General features: G+C 37.0%; 1 non-coding gene across 1 annotated transcript; it reads left to right on the top strand.

Moving 5' to 3' along the window:
• Positions 1–8,756: 8,756 nt before the first annotated feature.
• Positions 8,757–8,863, top strand: LOC138814839 (U6 spliceosomal RNA). Its single transcript, XR_011368106.1, has one exon. It is a non-coding gene; the product is annotated as a U6 spliceosomal RNA (small nuclear RNA).
• The last annotated feature ends 1,381 nt before the right edge of the window (positions 8,864–10,244 follow it).

The following is a 10,244-nucleotide window of genomic DNA, read 5'->3' as shown; positions in this document are numbered from 1 at the left end:
TTTGAAATTGATGTTCGCATAGAGTTCTATAAAATGAGCTTCTCTTTGTCATTTCATAGGAATAAACTTACTCTGATTCAAACCTGGACAGCAGGATTGTTCTCCCTTTTAGAAAACCATCTGTATAGACTTCTTTGCATGTAAACAGACCCTCATTTACTTGCAAAAGTCCTCTCCCATGCTTCCTTTACATTAAAAAATTTTAAGAACTGTTCAACAATGTGCATACTTTTTAATGTGAAGTGTGACTCCTATTTTCCATAATGTGTATCAAGCAGAAGAATCAGTTTAAGATGTGAAAGAGCCTTTCAAACAGTCTTTGACCTTGAAAATTGCCCTGAGTATAAATTTTTCGAGAAATATCCCTTTTCAAAGACAAAGGACTCAAATATATATATATATATATATATATATATATATATATATATATATATATATATATATATATTGTGCTGGCACTGGGGTTTGAATCCTGGCCTTGAGCTCTACCTGTGTAAGATCTGCTACTGGATGGAGAGCAGACTCTAGCTTCCTCACAGTAAAGTCTCAGCCCAGTACCTCGTTACCTAGGCAACTGGCACACCTGGAGAGGTCACATCTGCATCTGCTGAGGTCACATCTGAATTTAATGTGGCCACACTTTTCTCCACCCATATTCTAGATAAGGCCTAGCCCTGGCCCAGATGCGCTCTTTCCCAGGTCTTTCCCAATTCTTTCCCAGGCCTTTCCCAGCCACGTGGAGGGCCAACATGGCCTAGTGCCAGCAGGAATGATGAATAAACCTACCCCTTACATGAATACCACGTGTGGTTTGGTTTTTACTCAGAAACCTCTTTTTTAAAACCTAATATAAATGGTGCCATTTGAACCTGAGAGAGGCTTAAAGTCAGGATAGGAGGTGGGATTCCTCTCCTTTTTATTTTCCTTTCTTTGGTTTGTTTTTTCCCGTTTTTGCTCTGAGGAATACCACAGTTCTGACGGCCTTTTGGAAACCAGTCTGTCTGCTGTGGACACGGCAAATCAATTCCCCTGCTGGCCTCTGCATCTACCTCCATGCTTGTACATTCTGGTGAGTGAACTACTCTTTAAGGGTTCTCTGTCCCTCAGTATCTCTCCAGATGTGGTTCCATGCTGAAGAACCTGCTAGGCCTTTAACTGAAAGGCCAGTCACCTCTGGAGCCGAGGGCACTTGATTCTGGTTGCTTGGCCACTCCTCCCTAGAGGGCTCAGTGGTAAGTTGCAGTGCCACTTCCATCCGATAAACCTACCTTCACTCACTAAATATTTTTGTCTCCTACACCTTTAATGGGTAGCTGTGTGTCACTCCAGTGCCATGAAACCCCTCTGAAATGCCTCCTGCACTCCCTGGATAGCCAGAGCACCTAATTTTGTTATGTTCTTCTCAGATTTAGACAATTTTATCTCTGCAATGGTAAATGGTCAGAAGTCTGTTCACTTTCATGATCTCTTTCCTCTCTGCTAATCATGTCCAACATCCTCTATCTCTCCCTTTCTTTTCTACAGCTTCTTGAATTGTGCCCTGAAGAGTGTGATGCGAGCTGGGTCCTGGGGACCTCCCCTAGATTCCCTATAAAAGACTAGCCAATCTAGGCTTCTCACGTTTTCTTTGTATTTTTTTCAGAAATTCACCATTGTGAGTTCACCATCTTGGCCACATGGTGGGCTTAGGTTTGGTCCCATCTGACCCATACACTTCCACCAAGTTTACTACTCCTCCATCGATTTATTCTCTTGTACCTTGCTAAAAAGTTGCTCTTTTCTCAGACCCTTGTAATTTAGGCCCAACTATCTGATGTGCTTTGTTAGCAAAATATCTAAACATTAATGTACAAAATTTTAGATTTTGAGTTTTGCCATTTTTGTTTTGTGTTATGTATTCTAGTACTGATTATGTGATTCGAAAATATTGGGCATATCTGTGCTAAGATTCTCACATCTAACGAGATTTGTCTTCGCAGAATATTACTTGGTCAATTCTTGGTAAGGACCAGATAAGCTCTTCTTATTCTATTTGATCTCCTTGTTTAATTGGAAATAATGAAGGGTTTTCATGACAAAGATTGCAATTCAAAGCCAGCCAGGGCTGAAAAATCCCTAAGACTCCATCTCCCAACTAACCTAGGAGCCAGGCTGGAAGCATGGTTCAAGATCCCTCTAACCAGCCAATACTGGAAGTGGTACTGTAACTCAAAGTGGCAGAACACTAGCCTTGAGCAGAAGTGCTCAGGGACAATGCCCAGGCCTTGAGTTCAAATCTCCATGAATACTAACTGAGGCAAGTCATCCCAGCAACGAGCACTTCGACTCAGCCAGTCTGGGGAACAAGGAACCATGGATAGGAATAAGAGGTGATGATGTCATATCAGGCACTTTGTGCCTGCCCTTTCAAAATTAACCAGTGCCGGGAGGTCAATATAAGTAAGAAGCCTGCCCATCTAATGTCCATACCTTTGTACCTTTTAAGTGGATGGGAATTTACATTCTTGCCTTTGTTACCTGAATTCTCCTCTACGTAGTCACCAGATAGGGACATTTCTACCAACATTGTTCAGCCCCAAGTCTTTCCTCTTGCCATTTATTTGCTCTCTAGTGTTTTTTTCCAGCCTCTCAATGCCTCATGAGACTTTCTCCAAGAGACTTGCCTCCTCCAGACTTCATCTAAGGACTCACACTCACCAAGGGACAGCTGCAGCTCACTGCCATCTCTGTGAGGGGACCAAATTTCAGGCTTTTACCCCTAATTTGGATGCCCCTTGTCAGCAAGAAGTAGCCAGAGAGAATCCACGCCTTATTTCATGATTATTAAAAGGCTGGAATGTAAGGTCTACTCCTGGATAGCAAGCAGATTCCACCCTCTTCCAAGAAATGTCTCCGCCCAGTATCTGCATTACCTAGAACTGACACACCTGAAAGAGGTCACATCTGCATGTGCTGCTGTCACATCTGAATTTGATGTGGCCACAGTTTTCTCCACCCATACCCTAGATAAGGCCAAGCCCAGGCCCAGATGCTCTCTTTTCCAGGTCTTTCCCTAGCCTTTCCCAGCCGCGTGGAGGGCCAACACGGCCTGGTCCCAGAGGAAATGATGAATAAATCTACCTCTTTCCTGAATACCTCGTGTGTGGTGTTGTTCTTACTCGACCTCTCTTTAAAAACCTAACAATCTGGACTTTAATTCTCAATGTTTACTCTATACTTCCTGAGCCACACCTTCAATTCTTCCTTTTGCCATAAGTGGAGAAAAGAATCTCTTAGGTTTATCTACTTGGAATAGCTTTGAATTGCATTTGTCAAATTTGAACCCACCTAGTATCTTGCTGTAAGCCACTGGTGCCCTGCTAGAATTCACTTCTTGAAAATAAATATTCACAAAAAGAGGAGAAAACATATTTGTTCAATTACTTATTTGTTGCCAGGTAAACCAAATAACGTGGTACTGGAAGAGAAAAAGAGAGAAGATAGAAGTGAATATGGAGGAGAGAGATACAAAGAAAGAAGAAAGGAGGGGAGGGTAAATAACGGGAGGGAGGGGAGGGGAGGATAGGAGAGGAGGGGGGAGCTGAGTAGAGTTGTCTACTCCTCACTAACGTATTGTTGAACAATCAGTGCTTTTGCATTGATGTACCCAAAGCTTTCTATTTTTGGTAGTAATAAGCTGAGATATAAAAATACAAATTTACATGTAAAAACCTGTTAGTGTGCTTACTCCTGCATGAAAGAAGCCACAGTTAGGTTACTGTTACAGAGAAGGCAAGAGTAAGCCGTTTAAGAGATTCTGAGAAAGAATAATTGATATGCCAGGAATGCTCCCTTGCCCAAGCATTGCTCTTGTTCCCTTCTCCAGTCTTCCTCTATACAATAATAGCAGAAACAGAAGAGGAAGGAGATATATGTGTAATGATCATCTTTCTGTTTTCCTTCATCTGTTTACCCTCATCATCTCAAACAATAAAGCCAAAGGAGAGTTAACCTGAACTAGCAGGGGAAATGGCGGGGGGGGGGGGACTTCATTCTAACTTAATGTGAAAGTTTTAAAATAATTGGGACAGCATTTCAAATATTGAAATAAAAGTTTTTCAATTATTAATAAAAAGTAACTCAAAATTTGAAAATTTAGAAGACTACAGGGCTCACTCCATAGTGGATTATACATAATTAAAACTGACTCCTGTTTCTATCATCAGAAATTGAAAATTGTCCTTAAACTTCCAATAATAGGTAAATTACCTGTGATATTCACTTAAACTCTGTGAATTTAATGCAGAAAACATGAATTTAAGACTTTTGAAGTGATAAGTGATGGAAATTCATGATGGATAGTATAATGCTGAGAGCATGGAAAATATTTTCCTTCCATCTTCAATGTGTAGAGAATAAAAAAAACCTCTATTGGATGGCTTGAAGGTCCAATTCTAAATTTAGGTGAGAAGGTGAATAGTAAAGAGACTTATCTCAGCCATTCACAGATTAGAAATGTGGATAAATAGCCTCATTTATGTAGGTCCAAATGGAAGAGAGTATGTGGCAAGCCCAAAGCCAAATGCCAAAGGCAGAAAAATTTATCAAAATATCATGAAGTTGAAATGTCTTAAATAAGGAGCTGGGCTTCAAGGGAGTAGGACATAAGAATGGAGAGGGAAATGGTGGACTAATACAGTCATATCACTCAATGTACATATGTGAGAATATAAGTAGGAAACTTGAAGGCAGAGGTGGGGTTGGGGTATGGGAAGGAAGAAAAGTGGAAAGATTAACAATGATCCAGATGTATTGTACATTGAAATGTACATACACTCTATTCCTCACTGACTTGATGAAGTAAAATCCCTTTGTACAACTAGCTAAAGATTCAAAACTTTTGGTTTTAATATTAAGAGACAAGAAGCATAAATCTTTAGAGATAAATAAGAGGATTGCATTGATATCTTGTTGAGGACTGTGCTCTTTTCAATATACAAAATTTAATGTGTCAACTCTGCTGTAAATGTAAATTTTATTTTGCCAATTCTTTTTGCAAATAGCTTAAACTATAGAGAATCAAATTATAATATCCCTTCACTTCCAATAAAAAAATCTTATAGACCTTTTGGTTTCTCAGTTGTGTCTAAATATCTTAATGTAATGCATTGGAAATAATTTCGTTCCACATTTAAATTTAAATTTTAAAACATGACAGTTATTTAAAATCCTCTCACCTGAGCACAGGTATGGATAGATAACTGATGTGGGCAAAATCAGAATTATTCAGAAGGCTGTAAATGGATGCTTACCTAGTCTTCTCTCTGCTGGATCATAGAATACAGAAGGTCCTAATTGGAAAAATTTAGACTTCCCAGGTTTTCTGCATATAAACACTCCATCATCATTTTTTAAATACAGGATTATTCTAGATTAGCTATATGTTGACTGATAATGACTGAGCATGACAGAATGGTGAGGGAAAACCATTTACTCTTCAATGAGGTTCATACTTGTGTTTCACAAAGGGTTATGATAGCTCTCCATGAGAAATCTAGCAGCTGCGTTTCTAAAAAGTACTTGCGAGCTTACACATTCTGATACTGTCTCAATTCAAGTACTTCTCCTTGGAGTTTAATACTATTCAATGATGCTGTGATAGCTTTTTATTGCATTTTGCAGACCGGTCTTGGTGATGAAATTTGTGCTCCCAATTCCCTCAGCAAAATGCAGACAAAAATTATCTGAAAAAATTTGTATCTTTTGACAGTGCATATACTTTTATTTTTAATTACAAACATAGAATGTAGTAAAAACTTTTATAGCAATTACAACTGCACTAGGTTGTGGGCAGATTCTTATGTAAATAACAGACTGTGTTCGCGTAGGTTATTTGAGTATCCAAAGTTTTAATATGCCTGTGGTTCTAAACCAATACGTTACGGATATTGAGTGACAAATACAACTTCCTATAAGTACAGAATTTTTCCTTGTATCTTTTATATATATATATATATATATATATATATATATATATATATATATATATATAGTAAAGATACTGTACAGAGGGCTTATGGTAACATAAGTAAGGTAATGAGTATATTTCTTTTTTTTTTCTTTATTGTTGGTTATGGGGCTTCAAATCTAGGCCTGCACACTGTCCATCAGCCCTTCAGCTCAAGTCTATCACTCTGCCACTTGAGCTACAGCGCCACTTCTGGTTTTCTGGTGCTTTATTGGAGATAAGAGTTTCACGGACTTTATTTGTATTTGTGTGGTTATTTGTGTTTATTTGTATTTGTGTATTTGTGTGTATAATAACATATATGTATATAATATAAGGACATATGAACACATATAATCATATATAAATAAATTTACATACAGAAATATATATGCATATATATCTCAGTGTTCAGTGATTTAATCTATAGTTCCCAGCGGATTGTCCTCACAAAATGTACATGATAAACTGCTCTGAGGATCTGTGCTCTATGATGGGTATCCTTTTTACTCACTTCGACCATTACCTTCTTTTTCATCCCTGTGAACAACTTCAGTGTACTTTACCTAGGATAGCTTTGTTTTCATTACATGTAGTTACTAAGTGATAATCAAAGAAAAAGGCTGTTTGTGAAAGAAAAAGAATTGTTAGGTCACAGGTAAAAATATCTTATTTGGGGGAGGGGGTCCGGTCGTGGTGCCTGAACTCTGGGCCTGGGCACTGTCCCTCAGCTCTTCAGCTCAAGGCTAGCGCTCTACCACTTGAGCCACAGCGTCACTTCTGGCTTTTTTCTTTCTGCTTATGTGGTGCTGAGGAATCGAATCCAGGGCCTCATGCATGAAAGGCAAGCGCTCTACCACGGAGCCACCTTCCCAGCACGATTCCTATGAGATAACATTTATAATAGTAGTAAATGTGAAAAGGAATTCCTAGAACTGTTGTTTTGCCATTTAAAATGGCAAAGAATTATATCATGTCACTCATAATTATTAAAGAATGCAAGGAAAAATGTTGGTCCCATCATGTTTCCACAAAGCTAGTGGATCCTCAAGGATAATAGTATACCAGCAGAAATTCTAAGTAGCAGACATGGAGCATGAAAGACAAAGAGAGGAAATGAGAAAGAGTAAGAGAGAGAAATATCATAATACTGGAAGTGCATAACAGATAAACAAGAGCTGTATGAGAATATTCATACTGCTATCTTCAGACTCTACATGTACATTTGAACGTATTTGATGTATGATAACCCATCAACCCAAAATTTAAAATGATTTTGGTAAAAATAAAAATTACTCAGAATAACTTAAAAATGCAAAAACAATCTTCACAGAAGCAAACTTTCAGAGATATTTCATGATTTTGAAGTTAGTATAAATTTAGAAGTTTTACAATTCACAAAATTATAAGAATATATTCATATATTTCATTATATAACCCAAAGCGGAGGGCAAATGTTGTTTAGATGATTTTTTAAAACACAGTCTATCAGAAGCTGGGATGGTGGCTGTTGTAGAGTGCCTGCCTTGTATGCATGAGGCCTTGGGTTTGATTCTTCAACATCATATTAGTAGAAAAAGATGGAATTGGTAGGGTGGCTCAAGTGCTCAAGTGGAAGTGCTAGCCTTGTGCTGAGGGACAGCACCCAGCACCCAGAGTTCAAGCCTCATGACCAACGAAATAAAAGTAAAAAACAAAACAAAACACAGTCTCTCACTTTTGTGACCTCAACTCTGTAATACCGCTACTTCAGCCTACGGCTAAGATTTTAGGTGTGGACATTTATTATCCCTACTGATTCAGACTGTACTTGATAATTTTTAATCAATATTATATTCTTAATTTTGCTTTTTGTAAATTCACATGCACCTATAAAAAATGGTTGGGCCATCACAGTAACCTTCTCAAAGTACCTTCTGATGATCACTAATAAAAGTTGTATTATATTACAACAAGGGAAATAATGCTACAAATAAAGAAAAACAATAATTAAATATTAATGATTAATAAAATAAAATACCAAACAATTACCAGTATTTTTCAGTTTTTGAAGTGTACTTACATATTAGATTTTACTATTTTCTCATATTCCTGTACATTAAACACTGGCTAAGATTATGATGTTCAACAAGAGTTTTATAGACTATGAGTAGTCTTTAAAGTTACCCACTAAGATTGCTTTTATAACTCATCTCATAATTTGTATATGGCTTATATCATCATTAGTTCCTCACTAACATATAAAGTAAGGAAGTCCTAAAGTTTTAAGAGAAACTGTGTAGTTAACACAGTCTTAACTCTTCACTATGCTTCTTTACACAAAGACTTTGCAACTTCTCATTAGGAATGTTTCTATGAACTCTGAAATGTACATTCTTAATAGCATATGTCTGCTACCATAAATCTTAAATACTTTATAGAAAAGTTGTATGTCCTGACAAACAGTCCTAATTTCGGCATATATAAGCAAATTCCCAAAATTAAATACATTTAAAACATTAAAACATTTATCAAACCTTAACACGTGCTGCAGTGTTAATTATGACTGGTGCCTTGTACAGAATAATTGAATTCCTCCTCATAAACATCTCTTGAACAACAAGTAACTGGAATTATTTTGTTTTTGCCATGCCAATCTTGACTATTCTTAAATGTGTGCTTATATAAGAAATACATGGCTCTAAAATTTCATGAGAATTCTTCTAAACTTACTTTTTTTGAATTGTCTAGATTAAGAAAACCAATTATACTTTATATATAAAAATGTTCTGTGCTCAATTCAGCAACACATACACTAAAATTGGAACAATACAGAGAAGATTAGCATAGCCCCTGTGCAAGGTTCACATACAAATTATTGAATCCTTCCATATTTTTACAAGTACAGATGCTGGAGAGGATTTGGCCACAAGGAAACCCTACTTCATTCTTGGTGGGAGTGTGAACTTTTTCAACCACATTGGAAAGCAGTATGGAGGCTTCTCAAAAGACTCCATATAAAGCTCGCCTATGACTCAGCAATCAGACTTTTTGGGATTAACTCAAATGGTCATAAGCAAGACCATACTAAACCTACCAGCACAACTATGTTTACTGCAGCATTATTTACGATAGCTAAGATATGGAGCTCACCCCAATGGCCCGCAGAAGATAAATGGATTATGAATATGTGGTATATATAAACAATGAAATTCTATGCCTCCATTGCTCAATTAGTTAGAAATTGGAAAGATTTGGAAAAAAAATTTATTAAGTGAAGTAAGCCAAGTCCAAAGAAACATAGGTACCATGGTTTGCCTTATTTTCAACAACTAATATATGTCTGGGATAAGCAGAATAGATCATAAGCTATGTGCATATGACCAGATAAAATGATATTATGGGAAATGAACCACACAAGTGGTTATTTGTTTCTTGCTCTTCTTGTTTCCAAGGTACTTATAATGTGTGATGTGATTTTTTTGTTTCTTTATATGTTCCTCCCCCAAGCTCTAACCCCTGTTTTCACTGTCCTTGAAGTTGGTGCACCAACACCTGTGTATATGTTTCTCTAATTTGGGGAGGGGAAAGGGAAATACAAAATGCTTAAATAGGGATTCTGGTTGAGATGCACAAACACTATGTTGAAAAATGAACTGTACAATTTAGGCAGGGGAAGGAGGGATGGGAGAGTATTCTTTGAGGTGGGAAGGGGTGGTAAGGAAAAAGAAAGGAAGAGGTAACACTGATTGTTAGAAAATGTACTCATTATTTGCTCTTGTAATTGTGACAACTCTGTACAGTTTTTTTACACTTAAAAACATAAAAATGTTCTGATCATGTGACATACTTTATTTCTACAGTTCATACAATTTAATAAACAGTAATTTGGGAAAAACAAAAAAATGTTCTGATATAGAAGAGTTTATTTCCCCTATTTTCCCATATAATATTTTTAACAAAGAAATTAATGTAGAACACTGATATGAAGGCATTTTGAATAAATGTGTGTGTGAGAGCGCACATGCATGCACACATGCACACATGCAAATGCTTGTGTATTGGCACTCTCAGAGTTTGAAATCAGGGCTTCAAGGTCTTGCTTGGCTTTCCTTTCTAGATTGGTCATCTAATATATAAACTACATCTCCATTCCTGGCTCTTTCCTAGTTCATTAAACTTTTGAAAAATAATCTCATGAATTTCTTTTGCCCTAAGTGGCTTCCAAAAGTTATCCACAGATCTCAGGCTGCTGATTAGATATCCTTAGTAGATAGGA

Source organism: Dipodomys merriami, unplaced genomic scaffold, assembly GCF_024711535.1.
Source record: "Dipodomys merriami isolate MVZ:Mamm:240054 unplaced genomic scaffold, mDipMer1.0.p SCAF_615, whole genome shotgun sequence".
Classification (NCBI taxonomy): Eukaryota; Metazoa; Chordata; class Mammalia; order Rodentia; family Heteromyidae; genus Dipodomys; species Dipodomys merriami.
Note: the sequence above shows the minus strand (reverse complement) of the source record. Positions and strands in the feature narration are given on the sequence as shown.